General features: G+C 45.6%; 1 protein-coding gene across 2 annotated transcripts in view; it reads left to right on the plus strand.

Annotated features, from left to right (window-relative positions):
* COPG2 (coat protein complex I subunit gamma 2) overlaps positions 1-12,093 on the plus strand; it is a 341,223-nt gene that overhangs the window by 128,092 nt on the left and 201,038 nt on the right. The window lies entirely within an intron of this gene.

The following is a 12,093-nucleotide window of genomic DNA, read 5'->3' on the forward strand; positions in this document are numbered from 1 at the left end:
ATTGAGGTTACATGGTATTAGTGTACCTCTCCCCTTTAGCCCTAAGCATTTACATACGCCAGTCTCTGCACCAGTAGAAATATTTAATGCTCAGACAGCCATTACCAGTAGATGAAGGTCTATAAAGGTGCACTTTCCATTTAAATAGCCAAAGGGAATTCTTATTCCTAGTGCCGCCTAAGCTCAGGGTAAGGGCCTGAGTTCGAGTTTGGCAGATGCAATATTTCGGATTGAAAAGCGTTGGATGCCCAGCACTCCCTATTTAGAGGGTATAACCACTCAAAATTGGGTGGAAGGGGACATATTTTGCTTTTTGGTGGATGTCCCAAATCTGGTCCTCCTCCTTCTTCTGCCAGCAAGTATTGCGACTGCATACTACGCACAAGGCATTGTTGAAGGTCCCACCCTTCACCCAGCAACTTCTGGGCACATCCACCGGTCATGGCTCTTTAGTACTGCAGCCAGTACCCATTGAGCACAACTGCAGGGCTTGTCCACACGATACAGAGGACAGCACAATGGCTGAGTTATGCATGTTTGTGGTATCAATAGGGTTATCTCCAGGATTCACCTTCTGTAGGGGGTGTTGGGAAAGGTATTAGTTTGGGGCATGGTGTGACAGGAGCTGTCTTACCCTCCTTGGGCTCAAGGAATCCTTCCAGGTTCCCTGAGCTCCAATGAGGGGGAAATTAGGGTAGGATCCCACAGCCACTGCATTGCCATCCTTTCTTCTTGTTGGGCTGTGTAAAAATCAACACCTTTCTAAAATCGTAGGGATTTTGCAAACTGTGGTGTAGATACTGTCAGCTGATTGGTAGTACCAACTCCTTTACCACCGGTTTGCAGTGAGCAGTACCGTGACAGAAGGAGGCTACTGTTTCCTTCCACCAAGCTTAAAATCAGAGCCCCTGTTTTGTGGCTGTCGGAATGCTGAACTTTCATTACAGGTCTCTGTGCTTTCACTAATTTTCTGTACTTGTGGTTGGATTTTATGCTTCAGTATTTAGCTAATCTGCCGAAGTCTTTGTGAGTAGATATTAGCACAAAGCTCCCCGCTTTCGTTTTCATATACCGTGAATTTGCTGTTATTTTTTTGTTTTACCTTTCTTGTTTTTGTAGTATGAAGCACAGAAAGCATGCACCATTCAGTACAGTAAAGGTGTCTGAGAGCATTCCTAGCTAAATATTGGATCCAACTGCCTTAAGCACGCTTAACATTTTGAAAAAACGAAAGTTCCTTGGAAAAATACAATCCACTATCAACATTTTTCACCTACTACATTACTTAAACCTCGGCTGGGCCCTTGCTAGTACATTTGCTCTTTGGGAATTTCATTTTTCTGTCAGTTGCAAAAAAATCCTTTTTTTTTTATCAATCGCGGAAGGAAAGCTAGCTCTGTGTACAACTTCTAAATTGCATTTTCAGAATTAAGATACTATAGAGGCCCAACTGCAGTTTAAAATCTACTTAAGTGTTTTCCCTCCCACTGGAACCATTAGACTTCATGATGAGACCACGATTTAAGAAGGGCAGGTGCCTTTTTAGGTTTGACTTGACAGCGCAGCTGTCGCCTACCTTATATGATTAAGAGGAATTGGGAGTACAACAGAGAGGGGCTTTGGCTGCGTAAATTTGTTGGTAGACCAAAGTACATGTTTTGATTGGGCAAAAGTTGTGTGATTCCACAGGAAAAGTGCTTACTCTCCACACAGTATTGATTATTTTGTTTATCCTGCTGAATAAACTATGGTTGCCTAAAGAAGGTACACTAACACGTATAAAGTATCAGACTTATAACGGATGGAACTTGAGCCTTCTTGGGTCTCGCAGATGGCACTGTAATACTGTTAAATTGTCTTGGTTAAGTAAATAATTCAGGGTGTTTTTTTATTTCCATTTCTGGTAGCAGCATAGATTTCCTCCCTTTTCCGTCATTAACTCTTGACTGCAGTGTGCTACAGGGCTACAGTAATCTACATTAATTTTTCGGTCTGTCGTGACAGCGCAGATGTTGCCTGATCTTATGTGGTCAACAATATATTTTTTTTTTGCAGAGTACTACTGGATGAGGCGTAGACTCCACCCACATGTTTTCCTGAGTAGAATATTTGATTAGGCCAAAGTTGTGCGCTTCCACTAAAACAGTGCTTTTAGTGCACTTTTTGGTTTTTAGAAAAGCTTATGCTCAGTACAGCAGGACTGAGTTGGTTATGGTGGCAAGCCAATGATCATGGCTCTACGCCTGATCTGTTTATTATGAAATGTTCTGAAAAAGACAATAAGCCTAATGTATTTGTGAAAAGCCTAAGTTAAAGTCAATCACCATTTAGGGATGGTTTGTTATTTATCTAGATTAATGCCTAGAGATATGTATTTTGTTATATGGAATCTCATAGATTGCTGTAGTAGGCGAGGGTTTTGGTGTTTGTTGCCCCTGATGATAAACTGTGGATCTACAAAATTTGCTCTGATATCCTTTTTCGACCCTCTTGGAAGAGCTAATATTTTGCTTAACCAATTGTAATTTTGTGTGCCTTTTTAATTTTTATAACTGTTTGCCTGATGGTTGCTTTGTGAGAGTTTACACTCGGTACAGTATGCGGCATGAAAACACCAATAGTCTTGATTGGTGAGTAGGGTAAGTTATACCAGATGCCATAGGTCTGGTCTGCTGGCTAATGTATTGTGAACTTTATTTGGCAAAGCCAGTAGGCCTCTAACATTATTTGTCATTCCATTATGTTACAGGTTGTAGTCTGGTATTTGGATGTATATAATCTCACAGATTACCATTATAGGCAATTGTTTTGGTGACCGCGAGAAAATATTTTTATTATGATGGTTCTTGTTAGGCCCTACTGAGGGATTGTATATAGGTTTGCCAACTTTAATTCTGTACATATTTGTAATTTTGTAGCTGTGTACATGATGGTTGCCAGTTTATTCACACTTCAGTAGGCATGTGGTGGGCTGTAGTGTCAGGGTGATTGTAAAGGCTATTGACCTTAGTGGTTCACTGGGAAAAAGTAAGCAAGTTTCTTAAGAGTGTTCTTTATATAATGAAAAGTTATGTCTGAGCAGATAAACCTTATTGACTTATTGTGAAAAGAATTTGGGTAATTTACTTTCACGTACTTATGCAAAATTTCAGGAAAACCATGCAAAATTACTCATAACCTGAAATGCAAACCAGTCATCTAGTACTTTTTTAGTGCAAAACGTGACCTTGAGTCAGTTCTAGATACCAGCACTCATTAGTGCAAAAAAAAGCATGAAAATCACAAGGGGCGTGAACAGCCATTCACATTTTAGTTGTGTGCGTTGTCGCTGTGGCCTCATGCTATAATTATGCTGCAAATGGTGGCCCAATTTACGGCGTGGAATAATGGAGCCATTTTGGGAATTTTGCAAAACAAGTGCAACATGAAATTACGCTAATTATGCGGGCATAATTTACATTTCAGTCTGGTCTAGTATTTTGTCACATTGAATCTCACTGATTACCGTAGTAAGTGAAGGAAATTTTTTTTGTTTTTGCAGTTGCCCCTCCCCACTTCTAGACCATTTTTAGCAGCTAGATGCTGATTTTTGACTCTGACAGTGCACTGAGGCCTGCTAACCATACCATGGTGCCAATACTCTTTCCTAAAACAGAGGAATGTCTGATTGTTCTACAATTGGCCAAGGAGTTTACCATCCCTTTAAGTGACTAGTAAATCAGTCCGTATTTGTATAGCATAGCACTGTCACCCTTAGGGTATCTGGGTGCTGAGGGTGCAGTCTCTGTCAAAGCCAGGTCTTGAGTTTCTTTCTGAAGTACGCCAGGTAGGGTGCTGTTCGGAGGTGGAGTGGCAGGTAATTTCAGGTCTTGGCAGCAATGTAGAAGGAGCTGCCCGGCTACGAGAAATTCAGGAGGTTTGTGGGAGGGCGAGTGAGGTGGAGCGGAGGTGTCTTGAGGGCAGGTGGAAGCTCAAACGATGGGGGATGTAGGATTGTCCTTGTAGAGCTTTGTATGCGTGCGTGAGGATCTTAAACTGGCATCTCTTCTGGATGGGGAGCCAGTGGAGATTTTTGAGGTGAGGGGTGATGCAGGTTCCTTTGGGGAGGTCCAGGATGAGTCTGACTGCTGTGTTTTGTAGGTTTCTGAGGAGCTGGGTGGAGATTACGGCATTGAGAGCGTTGCCATAGTCTAGGCGGCTGGTGATGAGGGCCTAGTGACTGTCTTTCTGGTATTGATTGAGATCCATCTGAAGATTCTGCGGAGCATGTGGAGGGTGTGTAAGCAAGAGGAGTCAACTGTGTTGCTTTGTTGTTTCATGGTCAGTTGGCTGTAGAGGATGATGCCGAGGTTTCGTGCATGGTCTGTTGGTGTTTGGTGTTGGTCCGTGTTCTGCCGGCCACAAGCTGTGGTCCCATGCAGAGGTGTTCTTCCTGAAGATCAGTATTTCGGTTTTGTTGCAGTTGAGTTTGAGGCAGCTGTCTCATCGTTTTGGGTACATTGTCATGGTGTTGCAGAAGTTCGTTTTGGGGTTGGAGTGGTCCTTAGTGAGCGAGAGGATTAGTTGAGTGTGGTCAGCATAGGGGATTATGTTGAGTCAGTAGGATCTGTCGATGTCTGCAGGGCGAGGGGTCATGTAGATGTTAAACAGGATGGGGCTGAGGGATGATCCTTTAGGTAAGCTGCATATGGTGTTCTGGGTGTAGAGGTGAAGGGAGGCAGTTGGATACTTTGTGCATCCTGAGAGGAAGGAAGCAATCAACTTGAGGCCATTTATGCTCTATACCAAGGTTGTAGAGTCGGTCAATGAGGGTGTGGTGGGAGACTGTGTCTAGCGCAGCAGAGAGAGCAAGGAGGATCAGGGACAGTTTGTCCACGGTCGAGGAGAGTTCTGATGTCGTCTGTGGCGGCGATCAGCACAATCTCAGTGCTGTGGTTGGCACGGAATCCTGATTGTGTGGCACGGAGTAGGTGGGTTTGCTCCAGGCATTCGTTGAGCTGTTGGTTGATGGCTTTCTTGAGTACTTTGGCTGGGTATGGGAGAAGTGAGATTGGTCTGTAATTTAGTAGCTAGGGCCTGCCATGGGCTTCTTTAGGAGGGGTCCAACTTTTTCGTGTCTCCATCCATCTGGAAAGGTTGCTGTGGAGATGGAGGTGTCACTGGCAGGAGGTGAAAGGTCCTTAGGTGGATATTTGGGAGGAGGTGAAGGATCTGTTGTTTCGGTGTCCAGGGTCGAGGTCTTGGAGATCCTTGGTGGTGTATCGGTGGGTGTCTGGTAGGCCAAGGGTCCTGGCACGGACAGGTGCAGATGGGCTTTCCTTTGGCGTGCCAGCAGAGCGGCCATGCAGCGTTCTCCATAAGTAGTCCTGGGAGGTGGGAGGGGCTGTCAGGGAGCCTAGAGGGCAGGGAGCAGGGACAGTGTCGGGCAGAAAGAAAAAACAGTGGGAAAACAAGTGGGCGCAGTAAGGCTGCTTACCCAGTGAACCTCCCAACAGAGGAGCCTGTAATCAAAACCCCAATAAAGTAATGGGCAGAATACCCCAAACATTTACCAGGCAGAACAAGGACCAAATGGAGAGACGCCTAGGCCAGCGGCCCTGCGGGCAGGTCGCTGAGCTATTTGATAGCAGAGAGAGTTGCATACGACCAAAAAGGAAAAGGTACCAAGGGCACGGGTACTAAAGAGGCTTCCTAAGGGCTGCAGCACGTCTTATGCCACCTTAAGGGACCCACACACAAACTCCACACAGATTGCCATTACAATCAGCGTGTGCCATGCCAAAGACACTTAATGAGCTATATGTAAGTCACCCCTACAGCAAGTCTTGAAGCCCTAAGGCAGGGTGCCTTATAGCACACGTGAGGACACATCTACAGGAGCAGATTTGTCCTTGTAATGTCTAGTTCAGTTGCTGGATAGAACAAGTGAGTAGGAAAGCCATCTTAAGGTATGTACTGGGAACTGGTCAAAACGAGATCCCCAGCTACATAATGGTTTCACTGAAACCTATGATGTTTGGTATCAAACACCTCATACTAATAAACCAACATTGATTCCAGTGATCGATTTATTAATACATGTACCCAGAGGGTAACTTAGAGGTACCCCCTGAACCCGACTAGTCCTGTAGTGTGCTGACTGATTAGTCCTGACCAGTCTGCCACCACAGATGAGTTTTCTGAACACCTAGAAGGTGAGAGCCCCCCTATGATGTCCGAAACAAAGGCCTGCTCTGGCAGGAGGTGTTTACACCTCTTCTAGCAGGATGACTAGTAAATTAGCATGGCAAGGCAGTGAGCTTCAAAGAGCACACTGCCTTGGATATGCGAGCCTGGCTTCTCCCAGATCTGAAGGTAGCACTGTTTTTAATCCTGACACTAGGGATGAGCCAATAAAGTTTTATTTTTTGCTCCTAGTAGTTAGTATTAGCATCACTTACCTCACACTTTGAGTTTCTTTTTTCTGCACTGCGCCCGCTACCCAACCAGTTTAAAGCTTCACATCTTTAGGATTTAGTATATCCTTCGAAGAGTAGGAATCAAAAAACATCCCTGAGCTCCTCCTTCACAGTGAAGGGGTTGTAGCCCTTGGCGGAGCTAGAAGTCTCTGCCAAGAGGAGAATCCCAGATAATGAAGCACGCCACCTTGGTGGGTGATGGGATTTTGTCCTAATTAAAGGACTCTTTCCCCCCCCCCCCCCCCCCCCTAGCGACAAGGTAACTCTGCAGTTGTCTCTTCTGGTGCTATTCTAGCACTCTAGACCCGATGATTCTTTGTGTTTTACATGACTGTACAACGAGCTCTTTACCTTAAGTGATCAAAATAAAAATTAGCTTTAAGAAGCACTACTGAGAGTGAAGGTCTTTGATTTTGCCCATGTGTTGATTTCCTTGGCTACAGAATTTGGGAAGAGGTTGCAAGCTTCCTCTGGAAGTGCGCATTTCATTTTTTTTTCTTGCCCTGAGTGCCCACCTGCAAGTATCTGGTATCCTGGTTTTTGACTTTGGACTCCCAGCACACACTAGATTAGCGTGAGGTCGAAGGCCTAAGCCGTTTCCTTGACATGAGTGCGAAGGTGCTGGACCTGAAGGGTTGCACAAAGTGTCCCCTTATTTGTTTGACAGGGCACTGCCGTCCCTGTCGTGGTTTAGCATGTAGAAGAGTGGTGGCAGGGAACCATGTGTTCGATGCATATGAGCTGCAGATCACACACTACACATAGATCGCCATCTGGTATTGAGCCCGGATGTTTGCACTTGTTGTTGTATTGGAATAAGTCTTTGGAAGTTACGAGATAGGTGACTCCTCCTATGGACAATAGTGCGCATGGGCATCGACTCCATCTTCAGATTGGTTTTTTTCCGCCATCGGGCTCGGATGTGTTCGTCGCGCTCCAGTTCGGTGTCGTTACTGTTCTACCTTTCGACGCACAATCCTTCACCCATTCTTCGGTATTGTTTTCGATCGCGTTTCCCATTCGACGCGCATCTCTTCAAACTTGACCTCTCCGATTCCGGTCGTCGACGCAGGCCTAGCTGCGCCATTAGGCCTTTTGGCTGATCTTCACAAGGTGTGTAACCTCTTCCTTTCGCCTGAGCACAAGGCCAAAGACTGTCCAGCTTGTGCCTCTTTCCGCTCCAAGAAAACCATACAGGATCGTCTGGCTCGAAGAAGCATGGCTCAATCGTGAAACATCGATACCAGACGATATCTTCCAAGAAGGCATCAATGTACGGGAGCAGGAGCAGAAAAGGGCAACATTAGCGCCTCCGAAGCTGACAACTCCGACGTCGAAGACCTCATTCCAGGGCAGCGTGTCGTAAGTAGTGACGTCGACCCCCTCCCCACCACCCATTCATAAAAAGGTTTTGGTAACACCTTCACCTTCGGGCCTAGGTGCACACCGGAAAAAAACTTCCCACGCCCCGCCTTCGGGCTCAGCAAAGAAGTCAACACATAAGCCTTCAGGCCACGCTGGGCGAGCCAGTCTACTGTCGGTACCGCCACTCGCACTGAATCATCGGATCCGAAAAAATCGTCGGAACCAAACAAACAACCAGATCCGAAGACCCCAACGGAACACAGGAAAACTCCTGATTCGAACCCTAAAGAGAATAAAACCACTCCAAAACCTGTACCACACAAACAGTCGGACCCAAATAAATCGGCACCGAAACAACACACTCCAGAGGAGGAGCTTTTTCGGCCTGATCCAACCCAAAAAACTCTCGAAATAGACCCAAAGACAGGTCCACTTATACTTAGTCCTTCCAGGAAAAGGAAAAAGGACAAACCTGCACCAGCTCCACGCCCTTTAAAGAAGAGACATTGCCACTTCTCCTATAAGGATTCCTTCTCCACCTCCTCCTCCACACCACATCTCTCCTATCCCATCTCCAGTACCCTCACAATCTCCTCCACCTCAGGATGATGAGGACCCCTCTGGGGAGGAAGGGGATGATGAACCTTTAGGGGAACCTAGTCAGCCTAATATTCCAAATGACCCATGGGACCATTATGGCACACCAGATGTTCCTTATACACCACAAGATGATATCTACCCATCTAGACCATACCCTCTATAGGACACTATAGGATTCACTCAGCTCATACACAGAGCTGCAGAATACCATGGTGTGACTTTGCGCACACACCCTATAGAAGAAGATTTCCTCATGGACACTTTTGCACCATCTCAAAGGTCAACTTCCATTCTCCCAATGTTAAAAGGGGTAATCAAACACGCTCCTGAAGTATTTAAGGATCCTGTAAGGGCTAGAGTCATTAACCCCAGAGAGGAAAAGAAATACAAGTCTGCCCCAGCTGACCCTGTTTACATTAAAGGACAGCTTCCCTTAGATTCCTTGGTAGTCTTCAATGCCAGGAAAAGGGCTAACTCCCAAACCTCAGGCGATGCTCCACCTCCTGATAAGGATTCAAAATTGTTGGACGCATCTGGTAAAAGAACAGCGTCCCAAGCAGTCAACATATGGAGAATTGCCAACACACAGGCTGTGCTGGCTAGGTACGATAGGGCGCACTATGACGAACTAGAGACGCTAGCTACTACAACATCTTCCAGATCAATATAAAACAAGGGCCAATGATCTCATCCAGGAGGTCAAACATAACTAATACCTCCATTCGATGTGCTCTGGATGCTGCAGACACAGCCTCCCAAGCTATTAATACGAGTGTCCTTTTGCGCAGACATGCGTGGCTACGTATTCGGGGGTTCAAACCCGAGGTTTAGACTACCATACTAAACCAATCGTTTGACCAGGAACATTTATTTGGGCCTAGTGTAGATTCATCTTTGGAGAAGATGAAAAAAGATACTGATACTGCCAAGTCAATGGGAGCTTTGCAATCGCAAACTCCCAGAAGTGCCTTTCGTTGCTCCTCTTATAGGGGCGCCTCTAGAGGTTTTACCACTTATAACTCCTCCGCCTCCTATAAAAGTCCCACCCAGACCTCATCTACCAGAGGTTATTACAGAGGAGGTTACAGGGGCAATAACAAAGATAGAGGCAAAATTATCAATACTCACACTGCCTCCACCTCCAAACAATGATTACCCCCCCGGACCTTTATACTCCGGACGGGGGAAGATTGCTACAGCTCCTACTAGTCTGGAACACCATTACCACAGACAGGTGGGTGAGACAAATCATCCAATCCGGTTATTGCCTAGAGCTGACTTCAACTCCACCAAACATACCACCCAAACCGCGTCCAATGTCAACAGAGCATTTAAAGCTTCTAAAACAAGAGGTGCTTTCCCTCCTACAAAAACATGCAATCGAACCAGTTCCCCTGCATCATCAAAACACATGGGTTTACTCCCTGTATTTTCTCATTCCAAAGAAGGACGGAACCCTGAGGCCCATTTTGGACCTCAGACCATTAAACTTCTACATACAATCAGACCATTTTCATATGATCACTCTTCAACAGGTCCTTCCTCTACTCAAACAAGACTATTTCTTTGCCACCTTAGATCTCAAGGACGCTTACTTCCACATTCCCATTCATCCTGCTCACAGGAAATATCTTTGATTTGTAGTGGACGGTCAGCATTATCAGTTCAAGTTGCTCCCATTCGGAGTCACCACAGCACCCAGAGTCTTCACAAAATGTCTGGCAATGGTAGCAGCCCACATACGATGACAACAAATTCACGTCTTCCCATATTTGGACGACTGCCTCATAAAAGCCAAGTCGCATACCCAGTGTGTAAATCACATACACACCATAATCCAACTACTTCACGACTTGGGGTGTACAATAAACCTCACAAAGTCTCACCTCCAACCGTACCACATCCAACAATATCTAGGTGCCACAATAAACACCTCAAAAGGCCTTGCATATCCCAGTTCAGCCAGGATAGCAAGCATGCAAGCCCTTATAACAAAATTCCAGCCGCAACACTCACTTCCAGCCCGAGTGTTTATGCAACTAATAGGGATGATGGCCTCTTGTATATTCATAGTACCTCATGCAAGACTCCAGGTGCGCCTCTTATAGGAATGCTTAGCACGTCAGTGGAACCAAGCTCAAGGTCAGCTGACAGATCTGGTGTTGGTGGACGGCCGCACACATCGCTCTTTGTAGTGGTGGAACAGCCAAAACCTTTCCAAAGGGCGACCTTTCCTAGAGCCGGTTCCACAGATTGTGCTAACAGCAGACGCATCGCTCACCGGCTGGGGAGCTAATCTACTACATCACTCCATACAGGGCACATGGACACCTCAGCAAAGGCTACTCCACATCGATCATTTGGAGTTACTAGCAATCTTTCTGGCATTAAAATCATTCCAGATACACATATCAGGCAAAGCTGTCTTAGTCTGGACGGACAATATGACAGCAATGTATTATTTACAAAAACAGGGGGGACGCACTCTCTGCAGCCCTCTAAACTAGCACAGAGCATATGGAGGTGGGCTATTCCTCAAAACATATTCCTTTTAGCCCAACATTTTCCAGGAATTCAGAATCAGATGGCAGATCTGTTAAGTCATCAAACACAACACATTCACGAGTGGGAACTTCATCCACAAGTTCTTCAACCGTTTTTCCAAATATGTGGGCATCCAGAGCTAGATCTCTTTGCCACACATTACAACACAAAATGCCCAAGCTTCGCCGCCAGATATCCACACCCATTGTCCAAAGGCAATGCAATATGGATGAATTGGTCCGACAGATTTGCGTACGCTTTTCTGCCTCTCCCACTCATTCCATTAGTGGTGCGCAAGCTGCAACAACAGTCACCAACACTTATCCTAGTTGCTCCAACATGGGCTAAACAACCATTGTACACAACATTGCTGGAACTATCAGTAGTCCCGCACCAAAAACTACACCTCTCCCCACAACTCTTAACACAGAACCGTGGAGAGATCAGACATCCAGATCCAGCACAGCTCAACCTAGCGATCTGGCTCCAGAAGTCCTTCAATTTGGTTACCTCAATCTTCCACTTGATTGTATGAACGTTATCAGAGAGGCTAGGCGCCCCACAACTAGAGCCTCCTATGCAGCCAAGTGGAAAAGATTTGTTATATACTGTACCAGTAACACGATCAATCCTCTTCATGCGTCCATTCAACACTTTATATGTTACCTGCTGCATCTTCAAATATGTAATCTAGCATACACATCAATTAGATTACATCTCGCTGCCATAGCAGCTTACCTACAAAATAGACAACATTTGTCATTGTTCAAGGTACCTGCCATTAAAGCATTTATGGAAGGCCGCAAAAGAATAATTCCTCCCAGGGTACCACCCTCTCCAGTGTGGAATCTAAACATCGTCCTCACTAGATTAATGGGTCCTCCATTCGAACCGCGACATAAATGTGAGCTACAATTTCTTACATGGAAAGTTGCTTTCCTTGTGGCCATTACATCTCTCAGAAGAGTCAGTGAGGCACTAACTATTCAAGAACCATTTTTACAACTCCATCATAACAAAGTGGTTCTCAGGACAAATCCCTTCCTAAAGTTATTTCTCCCTTCCATCTCAACCAATCTGTGGAGTTGCCAGTGTGCTTCCCGCAACCACAAACAGTAGCAGAAAG

The sequence above is a fragment of the Triturus cristatus genome, chromosome 4_1 (genome assembly GCF_964204655.1).
Source record: "Triturus cristatus chromosome 4_1, aTriCri1.1, whole genome shotgun sequence".
NCBI lineage: Eukaryota > Metazoa > Chordata > Amphibia > Caudata > Salamandridae > Triturus > Triturus cristatus.